Genomic DNA, 6,000 nt, shown 5'->3' with positions numbered 1-6,000 from the left:
CATCTATAGAAATAATTCCCCATCAGACTTGACAGACTTGGAAGTTGTTTTTTTTTTAAACTCTTTAGTTTCCCACATCCGTTGTAATAATATTTGACTAAATAATTTTAATATTTGTTTTTATTCAATTTTTTATATTTTTTTTTACAGGACATGTTTATGGTTAGTGAAAAAGTTCCAGCTTTAAAAAATTCAGAATTGGCTGTTGCTTAGGATATGTGCATATATTTATACACTTTTTGGGTTTTCACACAACAAGATTGCATCTCTACAGTGAATTTGTTTTCAATCTTTCAACAACCTCATCGCTCCTGTGAATGAAAGCAACAACATCTTAGTGGATATGCTAGAATGAATGTTGACTGTAAAGTGTTTACTTCTTACAATTGGTCAAATGCAGGCCACAAGTTTCACTTCAAGAATTTCAGATTGACACTTGTGGTGTCCGAATATTAACTTGAAGTGCATGTTTGTAAGATTGAAAAACGTAGAAAATATTATTGGATAAAAATATACCGGTATTTGATATTGTGTAAATATAAATCTGTTCAAAGTATCCAATTATGCTTTGTTTTTGTTTTTTTTTTATATATATTTAGTACCAGGTAATGGTGACTCAGAATAGGCTGCAAAAATCACTAAAAAAAAACTTAGTTTAAATGTGTTGTTTTTTTTTCTTTTTAATTTAGCTTCAATTTGCTAAAAGGGGTATTTGAAAATAAAAATAAAGCAAATATTCCATCATCATCTTTCCATAGCGTTCCTGGTGGAACATAGCGCCTCAGTAAAAACAACTCACCACTCTCTCTTGCTAGTTTTTTAATGGCTTCTCAGCTCTGTCCACTCAGCTTCATCAATTATTTAATGCTTCACTAAAACAAAAGGTAAAACAATTGTAGTATTTGTGAACGTACTGTAGGAATTTTAAAAAGATCATTAGCTAAGATAGTACAAAACAATCAGAGGAATTGGGATCAATATATAAATTTTGTACTTTTTGCTCAGAGAAATAACATACATGAAGCAACACAGTTCTCACCTTATGAATTAGTTCATGGCACAAAACCTAGAGATGAGTTACAAATATTTAGAGAAATGTTGATATTTAAAAAGTTAAAAAATGATGAGGAAAAAGTAGTACTTGATTTGAAACAAATATGGAAAGAGGCATATGATAATAAGAAATATAAACGAATAGCACATGAAAGCATTAATGAGAACATTACAGGTGGGAGATAGAGTATTATTATTAGTTGTAGATTTGAAAAATAAATTAGGAAAACAATGGAAAGGTCCTTTTGTAGTTACAGAAAAAACAAGTGATGTAAATTATAAGATAAACATGAATGGCAAAATTAAGACTTATCATATTAATAATTTAAAGTTGTACAAAGAAAGAGAAGAAATTCAAAACCAGAACTTCAACATAGAGGATAATCAAATAGATGAGTGTCTACTTGTAATGATAAATGAAGAAAACAATGATAATGATGTTAAAAACATTCCTATATTAGAAACTAAAAATGAGCAAACATGGGAGAAACTTAAGTTAGATAATTTATCACCAGAGAGGGCAAAAGGCATGTTAAATGTAATTAAGGATTTTAAAGAAATTTTTTCTAGCTTACCAGGTAAAACAGAAGTAATTAAACATGACATTAAATTAAATAGTGATAGGCCTATATACATGAAACCTTATAGAATTCTGTTACATCTCCAGGAAAAAGTAAAGAATGAAATAGATAATTTGTTAAAGCTAGGGATAATTGAGCCATCAACATCAACCTATACATCACCCATTGTGATAGCAAAGAAGAAAAATGGTGACATTAGATTATGTGTGGATTATAGACTATTAAATAAAATCACAGAATTTGACCCATACCCTATGCCTAATATAGATGATATTGTACACAAGTTAGTTAATGCAAAAATATTTACTAAACTAGATTTAACAAAGGGATATTGGCAAATTCCTTTAACTAATAATGCTAAACCATTCACAGCTTTCATTACTCCATATGGTACATTCCAGTGGAATTTTATGAGTGTTGGACTAATAAATGCTCCTGCTACATTCAATAGAATGATGAATATTGTAATTGGCCGTAGACAAAATGTAATTTGTTGTCTGGATGATATTTGTATTTTTCATGAGAGTTGGGAAGAGCATATAAAAGGAGTTAGAGAAATATTTAAATTACTTAAAGATCATGGGTTAACTGTACAAGCAGAGAAGGTAGAAATAGGATTAGATGAAATAACATTTTTGGGTCATAATCATAAAGTTAAAGATAATACCATTTGTCCTGTTGAAGATAATGTTAAGAAAATTTTGAATATAGAGATACCAACAACACAGAAACAAATCAAATCTATTTTTGGAATGATAAACTACTATAGGAAGTATGTGCCAAATTTAGCTGAAATAGTTAATCCTCTAAATGATTTATTAAAGAAGGGACAACCTAGGAAAGTTATATGTAATTTAAAATGTATTAAATCAATAGATAGGATTAAGGAAATTTTTTCTTCAGATTTAATCTTAAGATTACCAGACATGAGTAAAATATTTTTTGTCACTACTGATGCTTCTGGTGATGCTATAGGAGGTTGCCTTATGCAACAATATGAAAAACTACATCCTATAATTTATGTTAGCAGAAAGTTATCAGATGCTGAAAGGAAATACAGTGTTATAGAAAGGGAAGCCTTAGCTATTGTGTGGGTGGTTACTAAATTAGAAAGTTACCTTATAGGAAATAAATTTGTGTTATTATGTGATCATAAACCTTTGAAGTTTATGCAGGAGAAAAGTGTAAAGAATGGAAGATTATATAGATGGTTTTTAATACTTCAGGAATTTAACTTCAGGATAGAAGATATAAAGGGAGAACTGAACATTGTAGCTGATATGTTATCAACAGTTACTATAAACTAAATTAGCTATATATATATATATTCAGATATATATATGAAACATTATGTCAATTTGAGATATTTATTTTATGCATGTGTATATATATGTACTAATTAAGGGCATTGATAATAAGTATTGTTATTTTTATAAAAAAGGGAGATAATCAAGTAAAATGTTTAATTTATAAATCAGGGGAAATAATTTTGAGTTGTACTCATGGAAGTAAAACATCATTTTTTTTGTTAAAGTAAGTATATTTATCTTCAGCAAAATATATTTTTTTTATATCATCATCATTCATCAACTAAAAAGTTAGGTCATTTTGAGAAAATGGTAAGTGGAGAGGATATACTTATTAATGCCCTGAAAAGAGTTAGGTTGTAAATATTGAATAGATTAATTGTACAGTATTGTATTGTTCTAACAGGTACATAGTGTTGTGTGTCAGAGTCATCAGGCAGTGCTCAAAGTAGTAACTTGTATTGGACTTTTTGTGAGGAAACTTCCTATGTGATACAGTATTGCTATTAAACTTTCTATCAGTGTAGTTTGTGTTTTGAACTTTCTTGGAAGTATGAACTGTTGTTGAACAATGAGAAGAACTGAACTTTTGTTCTATGGACTTTTAATGACTTTTTGTTCCAACAACTTGGATGGAAGAAGGGATACATCACACAACATAAGATATATGTTTGTATTGTCTTTCCCTTGGCCATGTAAATTGTATAGACTAAGACAGTAGGAAAGTCTGGACTGAAAAAAATTGATTGACAATTTTTTTTTGATAAGGGGGGGAGGAAATATGTTATAGACTTTACTGGGAATTTGACGAGATTATAATTAGACTATTTTAGACGGACATAGGAATTATGGGAATTAACTAAATAAGGAATTATGGGATAGATTTTAACGGTAGCAGACATTAGTAGGATAACAACAACGACTCACTCCTCTTAGTTAATGGCGAGACCTTCTTTTGTAGTAACTGTCGACATTTGGATTGTGCCCCTTTCATATTAGATTAAAGTTGTCTATTAAGATTAATACCGTTTTCTTAAGTATATTCTACATGTTGTTATATGTTGTTGGTTGAACGAACTCCATCTAGACTTAAATCTACATCTCATACATCTGTAATCTGTTCTACTAAACAACCCACAACAGTATAGTTTCTTTTGAGTGAAATTAAAAAAAAAAAGAACTGATTCTGGGGCATGGTCCACCAGTCAGCTTCCTTCAGGCATCTCAGTTTTGGGCGAGTCTCTCCAACTGTCCCTACATCTTGCACTTCTGCTTGGTATCTGCCTCCAAATTGCTGCACCATGAGACTTATACCAGTAAGGAAAATAACTTGTGGATATTGTTATTATCAATTTTAACTTTTTTATTACAAAAAATTTAAACACCAATTCATCATTGAGATTTTTGGATTTCAGTTAGGTTTCATTTATTTTTGTGTACATTACATACTGGTACACAAATACAATTTGCATAAAGCTCAAGCAAGTCAGTTTCAATATAATCTGGGAAATGTCAATGTGAGCAAGTTTTTACTGATCTAGTTTACTTTAATGCTCAGGTGTAGGAAGTTATTTGTATTGCAAGCAGATTTGAAAAATGAAAAAAAAAAACATTTATGGGGGGGGGGGGAATATACATACTATATTTAGAGTCATTAAACCAAACCCTAAAAGTATGACAAATCATTATGACTCAAATGAACCTTAAAAAAAAAAAAAACTAGTAAGAATATATAATGAATGAATCAGTATAATATAACTTACAGAATCTGGCACTTAAAGCAACCAATGAGCCAGGCAGATTATCAGAAGAATCCATTAAAAATGGGGACTTGGTATCCTCACAGAATGACCCAATGGAGAAAGTCTAGATAGGTTTCATTCATTCATTCATTCTTTCATTCATTATCTCATGTTATTATCCTCCATTTACAACTTCTTGTGTGACTTAAGAAGTCAATCCTTAATACACAGCTGCATCACAGATTGAGCATCTGTCATCACTGTCGGTGCGTAGATTATGGCATTCTAGCACCAATGTGTATTAAGTGCACAATTTGTGAACGCACTTTCTTTTTGTTGCCTTGCTTGTAAGCTGATGGAGTGTTTTTGTTATGCTGGAGTAACGTTTGTTGAGATTCTTCTGTGTTCCCCTGTTTAGGGTGAGTATCTAAGGCATAACTGCGTTTCGCAGTTGTTTTGATGCCATGGCCATAGTGATAGTCTACTAGACCTTTTTAGTTTGTTTTTACTTTTGTCTCTACAGGGAGTTAGTTTGGGATTGGAAGTCTACGCTGGTGACTAGAGACAGCAGTGTTGATGGCATATTTAACCTGTTGTGGTTTTCGAACATTAATGTGTACGTTGTGGGACAGCAAGGTGTAGAATTATTATTTAATTAATAGATCCACAATATTATAATGTTCATCATTAAACATTTACATTGTCAACAGTGAGTCACTTATTTATTGCAAGCACGAAGGTGCCTGGTTGAATGTCAGGGGCCCGGGCAAACGAGCTAAGGCCTTAACATAACCCTGACAATCACCAGGCGCTGCTGCACTTTCACCCTTCTTTCTACTACTGTTGTGTATGGCATCTGTAATCCGAGACCCTTCTTTTATGCTCAATCTCTCTGTGGATCTATCCAGTGCCACTTTTTCCTCTACTGTTAGTTGAAATGAAAGCAATGCTGTTGATGAAAGTAAAACATGCTCTTGTGGGCTGGCACTAGAGAGTGCTGATACTCTCCAATCAGTTGAGCCCAGCATCTCCCTTTAAAGGTAATTGTAACTATTTGAACTTTATTCTCATAAATAGAACTCCAATACTGATTATTGTGGAAAATCAAGATGATTGTGAAAAGCTTTTGAAGGTTGATTGCCATTGAGATGCATTTAGAATACCGATATTGAATTCGTCATCATTGGCCTCCTTCAGTCGTAGAACGACTATGGCTCATCTCAGAGCACACTTCCTCGTGTGGCTGTGGAGCCCTATTTTGGAGAGACACTCCCGTCCAAAGGTGGCTTTTGCTTCGGTGGTAGAGGAGCTGGCCGT

At 32.1% G+C, this 6,000-nt stretch overlaps 1 long non-coding RNA gene across 1 annotated transcript; it reads left to right on the top strand.

Annotated features, from left to right (window-relative positions):
- The first annotated feature begins 212 nt into the window (after positions 1-212).
- LOC129927673 (uncharacterized) lies at positions 213-5,480 on the top strand. The gene is made up of 3 exons (XR_008779313.1): positions 213-884; positions 3,348-5,102; positions 5,207-5,480. It is a non-coding gene; the product is annotated as an uncharacterized LOC129927673 (long non-coding RNA).
- Positions 5,481-6,000: the final 520 nt, after the last annotated feature.

Source organism: Biomphalaria glabrata, chromosome 8 (genome assembly GCF_947242115.1).
Source record: "Biomphalaria glabrata chromosome 8, xgBioGlab47.1, whole genome shotgun sequence".
NCBI lineage: Eukaryota > Metazoa > Mollusca > Gastropoda > Planorbidae > Biomphalaria > Biomphalaria glabrata.
Note: the sequence above shows the minus strand (reverse complement) of the source record. Positions and strands in the feature narration are given on the sequence as shown.